Raw genomic sequence first — 14,054 nt, 5'->3', positions numbered from 1 at the left:
AGCTATTGATTGCTCTGCATGTTGTTAAAAAGTACAAGATATTTTGCATAAAAGAAAAGTTTGACCAAAACACACATAAATTAAGAATAGACCTGTGAGTTTTTTAACACGCAATTGCTGACGACTTTAAGCCTAATCCTTGATTAATGCTTATCTCTCCTTATTTACAAAATTACTAATATATAACACTCAAGTTGATGACAACAGTCCATAATTGATGACATACAAATTATGAATGTAGTTGCCGACACCCATTTTTAAATAAATTAAAATGTATCATATTTTAATTATGTCTGATTGGTCTACCTGGCATGGATTAGGAACGTTGTTTCAGTGATCTGGGATAAATGAATTTGCCCTCTTGCTGTGGTCTACCATTTTCAATTCCCAATTTGATTGAAATAATGGATGATTATTTGTCACAAAAATAAGATGTACTTTTATGTGTAACAATAAAATTGATAATATACAACATGTAGATAGGGAAAGGGCGTTGGGCGTTGGGCGTTGGGCAGTGGGTAGAGCCAAAATGTTCCGAGGGTGACCATTGACCAGCCGTGACTACCCTTCACTCTCCCCACCAAAGCTTAAGCTTCCATTTAATTTTATTTTAGTTCATTGTGCTGCATTTTTTTTAATTGTTGGTGATGAGTAATAATGTCACTTTGGCACCCACAAGATCCCTAATCTGGATTCCAATTAAAGAAATATACCAAGACACAAAATATCCTTATTAGGTGGAACTTAAATTTAATCAATTAGGTCAATTGTCATGTGGTCCATTTTAGTTTAATTTCAATTGTAAAATAATAAATATACAAAGTATTTAGAGGGCAACAGGGATTTGTACTTTAAGTTTAATCCTCACCTAGGCATCCAATGTTTTGGAGAAGTGTGAAATTGGTGCTTCCATCCCATCATTTGAGGACTACTTTAGCTTTCTTTCAATGGATATGAGAATATTGAATCTCTGATTTTCTAAATTTTTTTATTTGGTATTTTTCTTATAATTTTTTTTTTTAGTTTTGGTTTTTACGATGACAACGTATTTTAAGATTGTGCCACATTTTGTCGCATTTTCACAAAGGTTCGAACTAAAAATGATAAACTATAAAAATAGTCACTCAAACTATTAGTGTGTTTCTGTTTTGGTCGACTAAGTTTAAGATTTTCTATTTTAGTCACTAATGTTAAATTTAATATTTTTATCACTCCTCCGTTTGACCACTAACATTGACCCTTTTTATTAGCATATTAACAATTTAGCCCTCCAATGTGTACAATTTCTATCAATTTAATCATAAATCTAAAAATCCAACAAACTAGCCCTCAACTTTACACATTCTTTCAATTTAATTTTGATTCTTAAAATAATAATAATTCATTTTCCAATAAAAGTGCATAAGGTTTTATAAAAATACATACAAAAGTATAAATATTTATAAATAAATGATTTTTTCATTTGCTAACATGAAATTTATTTATTAAAATAAAAATTTTATAAATAAAATAATAATCTTATAAATAAATAAAAATTTAAGGGGTAAAACCATGAAGAAAACTTAGATTCAACTTTTCCCTTTTTTTCAACATCAAAGATCACCATATTCAAGTTGGGCTTAAAACTATAGCCTGAGGTCGAAAAGGGTGAGAATCAATATTTTTAAGTTGTTGCCCAGAACGGGTTTGTTGCGTTTGAGGTTGTGCTTAAAGGCAAACATGATTTAGGATTTATATAGGTGAGAATGAGGCTTTGGAGATCCAGTAGGTGGAAGGCCATGTTGGTAACTCAACAATCAATTCCTAGTTCGATGGCTCGATGATGAAGGATGTGAAAATCAAGGAATTTAGAGTAAGGGTTATTGGTGTCGATGGCCATGGGCAAAGGTGGTGCCCAATGCTCGGCAAATTTGACAAGGACTGAGGAGCAATGTTAGATGTATAATAAAATCTATTATTATAAAATAAACTAAAAAAAAATGAAAATTTTGAATCTGATTTAAGTATTTTTTGTGGGTTTTTAAAAATATTTTATTTATAAAAGTATTATTTTAATAAATAAATTTCAGAGAAAAAAGTAAAATTGGTACTCATTTATTTATAATTTTTAAGTATTTTGTAAAATCTTATGTATTTTTATTTAAAAAATGAACTTTTGAATAATTTTAAATTTTAATTTTAAGAAGTAAAACTAAATTAATAGAATATGTAAAATTGAGGGCTAAATTTTTAAAATTAGGACTAAATTGATAGAATTTATAAATATTGGAGAGTTAAATTTATTATTATGCCAATAAAAGACTCCGCTAGTGATTTAACGTAAGAGTGATTAAAAATAAATTTCGATAATATTAGGGACTAAAATATTTTTTTTAACATGCATAACTAAAATAGAAACATGCTGAAGTTAGGTAATTATTTTATGTGGGCCAAAAACCAAATTGAAAAAAAAAAACAAATTGGGGAATAAATATTTTTTCTCTCATTATTTTAAAAGTGTTCTAAATTTCAAAATCACATGCTTCATTGATTAAAATTGGAACTTAGGAATATCTTTATCAGATTTGTGGACGAATTTTTTATTTAATTCCCATGAGTTGTATCACGGAAATTTATTGCTGCCTATTGATCCAAGAATTTCAAATTCAACATCCATAATTGATTAATTTATGGATTTTTTTAATATTAATGTTGTTTTAATTATATATGTTGTTTTTTTTATATAATACTTAGAACTATTTATAGTTCCTCTCCAACCCTTAAATAGGAGGATAATGTGCTCTAATGCACTCGAACCCAAGTCCTCCTACACTAACAACAATACTGATGCCAACCGAGCTAAGACTCAATCGGCTAAATTTATGGATTTAAGTAATCATGAAATTAAGTTATATTTATAATTTTAATATGTTGATTTGTGTTACGTTTTGTTATGTGCGACAGTTGTGTGTAATGAACCCCAAGGTCGCAACGCCTATCTAGTATTGTTTAGCAAATTTTGTAATTTGGTCCTCAAATAGGAAAGCTTGTATACTGTCTTGGAAGTCATGACATTGAACTACTAATGTCGTGACATCAACCTGAAAACTTTTGAAAATGTTACATTTTAGTCTTCCAAGAGTTCAGGGTTATTAATAGAGCTTTCGTAAGCTCGTATAAACCTTTATTTGAAATATGATATGATGTAATGATTCAATAATTGTATATTTAGAATAAAATGGTGTTTTTGTGGAAAAAATTTAAATTAATGTTGCTCATGCATTGGATGTGACATCCTGTAGTCCGAATCCAGCAATCGGATTAGGCAAGGTATGTTACATATTTGATAGAAAAACTAGTCCCCTAGTTCTTCTAGGAGAGGGGTGGCACACCCTAGTTAAATATACTAGGGTTGCCTCCCCTCGTATGTATTATGAAAGGTTTTTGAGCCTCTATTGTATTTGGTTCAATTATACGTGCTTTCTAGACTTTTAGCCTAGCACTTTATAATTTATTTCAATACGGTACATGTTTTTTATTTCCTAAAATAAATATTATTTATTAATTTAAATTAAATTAATTAATTTTTCAATTAAATAATTTTTTCAATCCAATTCTAATTACGTTAAAGTCATGACAACTTTACCATAAAAATATATGAGAAAATATATTTATTTTTCGATTTAATAGATGCACAATGACCGATTAATTTATCTATTTTGAACTTCAATTATTTAATTAAATAATAATTCAAAAACTTAAATTAATTTTCAAATAATTTCCATACTTAGTGAGAAAACACATTTATTTCGAATATAACTCATTTCTCTAACTTTATCATTTCCATCCATTTTGGTTCATTTGACTCTTTATGCAATTCATTTCTGATTTCAACGAACTAGCGGAGGGACTGATTAAACATATATAATTAGGGCTAAAATGATTTATAATTAAGCTCTAGCTTTTCGCCTATTAATTATAAACTCATTTAGTCACGAAGCCATTCCACTATAGTATCATGATTGAGCTCTCCCTAATTACATACCATCATGAAAGCTACTCAATCAATTCTCGTCCAATGATCTTATCATGCATGTGTTACCTTCATAGGATATTTTTAATCTCTTTGGCATAAATTTGTTCTCCCAATACGATCCAATTTCATTTCGTGGTAATAATTACATCTTCCTTCATAAAAGTCGATTACTATCAAATAGTAATTAAGTCATTTATCATAAAGACAAACAAATCGTAATCATGTTTACTTTTCATCTATCATGTAATGTGTAACACCCCTAACCCGTCTCCATTGCCGAATTAAGATTATGGGATGCTACGACGATTAACAAGTCCAATAATAAATCAAAACAGTTCAGAGTTCAATTTAATCATCATAAATCAATACTATGATAGTAAATAAGTTCGATAATATCTTAAAATAGTTCAAAAATCAAAATTTAATATCATAAATCATTATCCAATTATTAATCATAGCATATATGCGAAAACGAAACTTAAATCGAGCCTACAAGACCTTCAAATCAATTTGAAAACAAACAGAGACTAATTCGAAACAAAATAGAAAATATGAGAAAACTGAAAACAGGGGTCACACGGCCATGTGGAAAAAACCAGCCTGTGTGGCCTCAAACATGGTCGTGTGACTATTCTACATGCCTGTGTCATTAGACCGTGTACAGTTTGAAATAGGGTCACATGGCCGTGTAACAAACTGAACCCGTGTGAAAAATTCTTCACCTAAAAATCAATAAGACACACAACCGTGTGGGGAGACCATGTGTGGCACACAACTGTGTGACAGACTGTAACACCCACACCCTATTCTGTTATCGAAATAGGGTTGCTGAGTGTTACCTTACAAGTCGGAACTTTTCATTTCATACCATAATTCAACTTAAATAAAGCATGCATATTTCCACAGCTAATCAAACATAACAACACAAGATAAAGTGTAAACTTTCACAAAACTAAGTACCAATACAACATATCCAAAAGGGTCCTATTACATGTCATATATATCAAACCAAAATCAAAGTCTACCAAAGATTCCCGGATAGTGTGATTTCTTGTGTTGATCTGATCTTCTGAGTCCACAAAAACGTAATCTACAAAAATGAACCAAATATTGGTAAGCTTACACAAAGCTTTAGTAAGTTCATGTGAATAATCAATAAAATTTTACCCACTTAAACATGATAAATTAGACTTTGTATTTAGACAATGAAATTCCTGACAATCACAACTTCCATCAGATGAATAATATTCAGAAAATTATTTCAGTGCTCGTGTCCAATCATCGGTACAGAAAATCTTATTTAGTATAACCAATGGATAATGCTCATTTGAGCAAGCATTTAGTATAATCAGTGAATATTACTCGTTTGAGCAAGCATTCAGTATAATCAGTGGATAATGCTCATTTGAGCAAGCATTCAGTATAATCAGTGGATAATGCTTGTTTGAGCAAGCATTCAGTATAATTAGTGGATAATGCTCGTTTAAGCAAGCATTTAGTATAATCAGTGCATAATGCTCATTTGAGCAAGCATTCAGTATAATCAATATTCCATTTTTCATTTTTAAGGTCATACTATTATACAATATAACATTTTAAAAAATATATTATCATATAATATAAGAATCATTAGAAGTATAAATAACGTACGAACTTACTTGACTAAATTACAGCAATGACAAATGTACAGAGACTATTCGGTAATTTTCTCTTTTCCTCAGTTTTCCACTCGTTCTTGATCTAAAATAATAATTTCATCCGATTCACTAATTCCAACATCAAAATCAACTCATTTATGCAATTAAGTTCTTTTAAATTTTTTTTACGAAATTACCCCCAATATTTTACTTTTATGCAATTTAATCTTTAAGCTCAAAAATTGCAATTTAACCATTTTTAACCACAATTAATTTCAGCAGAATTATTCAATACCTCCCTACAGCCCCTACTTGCTATTATTTCACAACAAGTCTTTGCAATTTTATCACTTTCACATTTTAGTCATTTATATTAAAATTAACAAAATTACTTTACAAAATAGTCCTATTTAACTACCAAGCTTAATAATCTATCATAAAACTTCAATAATATACTAAAATCATCAATGATATAATCCAAAACATTTGAAAGTATTACAAATTAGTCCTCAAGTAACTAGATTAAACTAATACCAGCTCAAAAATATAAAAATTACTAAAAACAGACGGAATTTACACCAAATCGACAGGCCTAAACTTGGTCGAACCTCCCATGTCTCAAAAATGGTGGTTTCGGTTTGGGGAAGAAGAACCTAAGTAATCATTTGTATTTCTTTTCTTTTTCTCCTTTTAACTTAATTTATTTATTCTTTAAATTATAAAATTAACATATTTTTACACTAAAAACAAATTCCACCGCTCATCATATTTAATTTTGGGTTAAATACCATTTTTAGTCCCCCTATTAAACCTTTTAAACTAATACTGATTGACTTTTACAATTTTTATGACTTAGTCCTTTTTCTTTAATTACTAATCAATAAGGATCTAATAGCAATTAACTACAAAACTAGAAAATTTCAAACCATTTCTACCGTTTGGCCATTTAAGGAGGGTTTCATTGCACAATTGGTCCTTCAATTATTTTAAATTTTAACTAAACAAGCTTAATTTCAATTTAATCCTAAACTAATTAGGACTAAATGAGCAAATAGCCCAAAAGTTAGTGGATTTAATCATGTCACCACCTCTTGGACTTTTGATCATGGTTTAATTACCATTTTGGTCCCTTTACTATTTTTAAATCAAAAGCAATTAATTTTTACCTCTTTTACAATTTAATCCTTTTTACGATAATTGAACAATAAATCATCAACATTACCAGACCATACTTCAATTCACATATAATACGACTCTATAAATATTTAATAAAAATATTTACGGCATTAAATTATGGAAACGAGGCCTAATACCTCGTTTTCAATTATCACTTGACTTTTAAATCGAACCACTTATACTAACTTTTAATTTAGTTAGTTAAAATTCCTCAAATCAGAATTCAATATAAAAACTATTTTTGACTCATATTATTTAAATACTAATTATACAAACTCATTCATCGAATTTGTGGTCCCGAAACCCTTGTTTTCGACACCACTAGGTTGAATGTGAATTGACATAATTTTGGCATGTTTTGATGTGTCTTGAATAGGTATAATTGAATGGAAATAGTATGGTTTGGAACCTAAGATATGGATGTTGAAATAACTTGGTTTTGAAGTCATTTTAGGTACACACAGCCTAGGACACGATCTGTGTAACAACCCATTTTTTAGTGGTGTCGAAAACAAGGGTTTCGGGACCACAAATTCGATGAATGAGTTTGTATAATTAGTATTTAAATAATATGAGTCAAAAATAGTTTTTATATTGAATTCTGATTTGAGGAATTTTAACTAACTAAATTAAAAGTTAGTATAAGTGGTTCGATTTAAAAGTCAAGTGATAATTGACATTCAACCTAAATGCCTAACCAATGTACCCTCATTGGTACCACAATTCAAACATTTAAAATCCAATTCACATACATCATTTCCCAAATCACAAAACATGTATCTATCAAGCATTTCATAACTTTAAATCACAATCAAAACCAAACTTTCAAATGCATGAATCATACCACTTATATACATATGGCCAAAATACCAAAAGAGCCAAATAAACACAACCACAACATCACATAATAAAGCATGAACCAACATGTCTAATAACAAGTGAACTTAAACTCCTAGTACATGCCACTTATAACCTAGATCAAAATAATCACGATTTATACTGAGTCGTTGAACGTATAGTGTGAGCTTCGACTTGAACTTCCAATCAACATAAACTTTCGATGATCTATAAGAAATCAAACACAAGGGATGTAAGCAAATCTTTGCTTAGTAAGTTTGTATTAAACTTAAGCTTTAACTTACCATAAAGGTTGCAACTTAAACAATTTGCAATTTAATTCATAAGCAAGGTCATAAGATCGTTATTAACCTATAAATATCACAAGTCTCACAAGGTTAGTGAGTTCACATATATGAAACTTATAACCTTATCATGTTATAAAATGTATACAAGTAAACACATTAGGTATACATTTCATTCAACATCTATTCATTTAACATTTCACATTTACATTTCAAGTATTCATTTCAAATGTGCCTTTTACATATCTATCTATATAAACATTTCTTATAAACACTTTATAATTATTTCCATATAACCAATTCATATAATCATTTAGTATATCTATTTCCATATAACCAATTCATATAATCATTTCATATATTCATTTTATATATTCATTTTATATAACCATTTCAGTATAATCGTCTCATATAACCATTTCATATTACACATTTAACACAAAATCATTTTGTAAATTACATTTCGCTTAAATAATTCATATTAGTCTCTCATTCCATATAACTGTTTTATATACCCGTTTCATTTTATACATTTAACACAATGTTAATAAACATTAATCCTGTCAACCACAATCAAAATCATTTTATAAATTACATTTCGTTTAAATAATTCATATCAGTCTCTCATTCCATATAACTGTTTTATATACCCGTTTCATTTTATACATTTAACACAATGTTAATAAACATTAATCTTGTCAACGACAATCATTCAACAAGTGAGTTTTATATACACAAGTTGCATAATATAACCAATTATACAAGATCATTCAATACCAAGTCACAATATAATATCGAAAATCATGTAAACATTTATATAATTCATTAGCAAGTCATTTAACCATTGAAAATCTGCCTGATGAATGATATAAACAGATACGAAGATGCGGTTATCCATCCAAGACATGCCAAAAAGCTCAAATGAGCCAAACCAACCAAAAACATGCCTGGGCACCAAGTGCCAAGCTCGTAGGCTAACACCCACCCCCGGTAACACGCCAGAATCATTGTAAATATAACATGATAGTCTGCAACAAATGTTGGACTCTGGTAGATTCAGTGAATAATAACAAGTCAAGAATCATCATTTCATCACAAGTCAATCCCATACAGCTCGCAATATAACCTATTAGCATACCAATTGTATCGTATCCTATGTTCATCTGGGCTCGATACATGTAATCGTATAACAGTTTACATTTCAATCTATTTTCTCACCAATTCAATCGTAATATTTCAGATATAACCAATGTCATCAAATTACAGAATTTTTAATAATAACATTACTAAAATACCATATGAACTTATCTAAATACAATAACTACGAACACTTCAACGACAACTACTTAATGATTTTTTCTTTCTCGCGATTATCAACCAACTAATCCGTCTCTTGATCTAAATATAATATTTTCATTCAATTAATCAATTAAAATACTTTAAAACACTTAAATTCACATATATAATCATTTATCAACATTTTACACTTTTACCCTAAACTTTACCTTTTGTTCAATTTAGTCCTAAACCCGAAACTTTTACAATTATCACAATTAAACCCAAAGCCAAACTAGCCAATTTTTTAATTATACATATACAGCCCATAATTGTTGAAATTTCACAATAATTTCATGCTAAACTTATTATTTTATCAATTTAGTCCTTAAACTTAAAACTAACCAAAAACACTTAACAAAATAATCCTAAAACATTTCCAAGCTTCAAAATCTTCCATTCAATATCAAGAACATCCAAAATCACCAATGGTGATTTTATTAAACTTTAACAGTTTCGAAAACGAAGATACGAATTAGTTGGACCTAGTTGTAATGATCTTAAAAACATAAAAATTACGAGAAATGGGTGAAAAATGACTTACCATGCAAGAAAATATCAATGGCTAAACCAAGCTTTAGCTATGGTGTTTCTTTCCATTTCAATTTCGGTGGAAGGAGAAATGGGGAAGATGATAAAATAATAAAATGGTTTTCTTTCACTTTTGTTTTATTATAAAACATGTTTTAATTTTAATTAAATATATTTTGAACATGTAAAATACTTAAAAACAATCCCACTATCGAATAAGGTAATAGCGATTAACTTTTGTAACTTTTACGATTTAGTCTTTTCTTTAATTAACTATTGAATCACTAAAATTTCCAGTTGAACTTTAATATACCTATATAGTAACCTCAGTAAATATCTAATAAAAATATTTACAGACTAATTTTATAGAAATGAGGTCTCAAACCTCATTTTTCAAAAACCACTTGTATTTAAATTTTCATTCACTTGCCAAAAATTATCAAATTAAAATTCAATATAATGATATATTTGACTCGTAAATATTAAATAATAATATTTACGAACTCACTCGTCCGATTTGTGGTCCCGAAATCATTGAAAAATAGACTATTACATAATGCATATGAGAGGATACCATTCACTCATTTATTGCAATATGAATTCCACTGTTGTGAATAATGTTATATACTACAGAAGTCGTATACCCATGCACCAACTTTCAGTTTCTTTTCTATTTGAACTCAGGTTTTTACTTACATCAAAGTATATGAATCACGCATACATAGTCTATCATCCACTCAAGGTTTAAGGTATGTCACTATAAACGTCACAAGTAAATAAATTCATAAACTAATTCAGAATCTAACCTATCCAATTAATCGAAACTAAATGAACTCATCTACACTATTCTAAATTCACATTTTATATAAAACAATTGCATGCTTTATATATTTTTATTAAAAAATCCTAATCATCTATAAATATAATTAAATTTTAAGTAGTGTATTTAAAAAAAAGAAATCGAATTTGGTAAAGGTACATGGTGTTGGCTACGAGGCTGCCATCCACATTGGGTGAAGGGTCCTCATCTCCCTCCCCGTCTTAATTATTTGGCAGGCCTAAACTCTTTATTTTTATTTTATTTTACGTTATTACTCTTCCCTTTAACATTCTTTCTAAATAGAAATTAAATAATAATTTTTATACAATTTAACTTAATTTTTAAAGAATATTAATTTTATAAAACACAATAATTCAATAATCACAATATTATTTCATCTTTTAAGTTTTAAATTTTAATTAAGTTTCTCAATACCGTATCGATAAACAACTCATTTTTATTATGGCATTGATATGTACCAATACTAATGTATTTTGACATATTATTTCGGGTTTTTCAATATTTTAAATGCTTTTCATACATATTATATGCATACATGTAAATATATCTCAATTATGTACTTATAAATATATGGGCAAACAAAACCCGTAGCCATCCAATTATTAGTGCCTTTTTACCCAACTCCAATTTTTTTTTATTTAGTCACTAACGTTATCGACATTTGATATTTTGTCACCCCTTTTGTTAAACCATTAGCAAAATTTTGACGTGGTCTTTTTTATTTATATAATAACAAGTTTAGCTATACAATATTTATAAATTATATCAATTTTATTCTAATTCTAAAAATAACAAATTTAACCCACAACTATACACATTTTATCAATTTAGTCTTGATTTAAAAATTCAAAAAGAGAAAAAAATTAAAACCTTTTAAAATAGAATATTACTAAAACTTCATTTTCAATAAAATAAATAAAATTTTAAAATATATTATTTTCATCATTTTCTTTTTAAGTTAAAATGCAAACAGTTTTTGAAGTTAAAGTTAATAAGAATTCTTGTAATTGTTATAAAATAAAGAGAGATGGAGAGAATAAAGAACAAAGAAAATATGAAAGCAATAGATGATATACTTTATTGATCAAAAGGATGATTACAATGCTTCACCGAATCTCTATTTATATGCCTAAGAAGTATAAAGAAGGAGAGATCTAATTCTAATAACTATTAGAATTTAAAGTACGTTAAAACTTTATCTTGATCATGATGGACATCCACTTAATAAGATATTCATAACAGAATTGATTTTTAAAATTATTCGAACTTTCTCTCTCCTCAAACACTAACCTTCTCTTTCACTTTTTTGTCTTTGATTTATCAAATTTTGTATGCATGAACATTTAAAATAAAATTTACATATTTATTCTTAAGTTATTTTGTGAAAATATTATTGAAAATCTCATTAAACATCTTTAAATTATTCAAATACTAAAAAGTTGTTTAATAAAATGATTTGATATGTTTTTCTTGAGATTTCAAGGCATTTTTAAGCATTTTATATTTATTCCCAAGTAGTTTTGCAGAAATTTTATTAAAATATAGTTAAACATTCTCAAAATTTTAAAGCACTAAATAACTTTCGAATAGACTGATTTGATATATTTCAAATGCTTTTGAGTAAACTAGTAATGATATTTTACCTAGCATATTGATACCTTAGAAGTAAATAAGCATAGCTATTTCCAGAGAGATAAGTTATGAATATCTATTCTTAATATATGGGTACCATAGGTATCAATACCTCCTTGTCGAAGGCTGAAATTTAACATCATTTTCACTTTTCAACACCTATTTTTCTTTCCAACATTTTCAATTGGCTAAAAACTTATTCTTTAAGAAGATTGCAAAACTAAAAGATCAACATCCAAACAAGAAATCAATATACAATCATTAAATGAAGTGAAAATACAAGACAGCTTTAGTAATTTTATATGTTTTAATTTTTTATAAAATATAAGTTTTTATGTTATTATTTTGGATATATATATTTTTATAAATTTATAAAAAATTTTAAAATATGTAAATTGATAAAATATAAAATCGCTAAAAAACCATATTTAGAATGAATCTGGATAAATGGTTGTCCAATTAATTTGAATCTAGATAAATAATTGTTCAAATTCATTCTTGATGTGAATTTTATACTTTTTATTAAATTATATATTTTTATTTTAAAATAATAATTTATATAACATTTATATTATAAGAATTAAAAATTATAAAATTACTAAAACCACATGTAGAATTAATCTAGACAATTAGTTGGCTGTATTTGAATGAACTTGGACAACCGTCTGTCTCGATTCATTCTTGATATGAAAAAATATTTTTATTAATTTATATGTTTTTAAATTTTTTTAATTTGTTATTTATATTTGTCGTGTGTCTTTGTGTGATTGATTGCCAGTATCACGTTAACACTAAATAATAGTGTTAGTACAAAAATACCAAAATGTATGACGAGCAAGTTTAAGTACAAATCAAGAAAAATTTAAGTACTAACTAAATACTTTTAAAGAATAAGTTTAAAAGATAATTTACGTATTAACCCTTGATTATAATTGGATTGTTTTGCTTTGCTTAGTGTATTTACCCAAATTTGGATTTATAATTGGTGATTTTGATGGGTGAAGATGAAGATGGATTGAGGATGGCGATAGGTGAAGATGGTGTTGATAGTTTTAGGTTTCGATTATGGTGTTGAATGGGGTTAGCGAAAAGGCTTTGAGATTTTTCTAGTGTGGGTTTGGATGGGCAATTGGGTGCAGTGTGTTTAGTTTACTTTTTTGTCTCACGCTACAGTGTCACTATAATATTTAATCTCATTGCCACCATTGTTTTTACACTAACCACAAGTAAAGTCACCGTCTATCCAAACTCACTCTTAGAAGAAATAAAAGATGATAATGAAATTTTTGTCAGAATAAATATGACAAAAGAAGATGATAATGAAAATTACGTATTTCCCGATACTTCATAAAAAATCAAAATAAGATGATTAAAAATATATTTTTAGACTTTTGTAAAATTTTATGTATTTTTATAAAAGATTATTTTTAGTAATTTCTATTTTAAAGTATGTTTTGATTTTTATCCATTCTTTTAAAATTTTTAGAATATAGAATGTAAAATTAAGGGCTAAATATGTTAATTTTTAGAATTAGAGTCAAACTATAGACTTTGTAAATATTGGAAGGCTAATTTTATTATTATGACAATAAAAAAGACAACATCAACATTTCGTTAATGATTTAAAGGAGGAGAGACCAAAATATTAAATGTTGATAACATTAATGACTAAATAAAAAAATTGGAGTTAAATAATCAGAACAAAAATGTTGGCGTATGATTTTAATTTTTTAACCCTCTTCTCC

Source organism: Gossypium raimondii, chromosome 6, assembly GCF_025698545.1.
Source record: "Gossypium raimondii isolate GPD5lz chromosome 6, ASM2569854v1, whole genome shotgun sequence".
NCBI classification, from domain to species: Eukaryota; Viridiplantae; Streptophyta; class Magnoliopsida; order Malvales; family Malvaceae; genus Gossypium; species Gossypium raimondii.
This window is presented reverse-complemented; position numbering follows the sequence as displayed.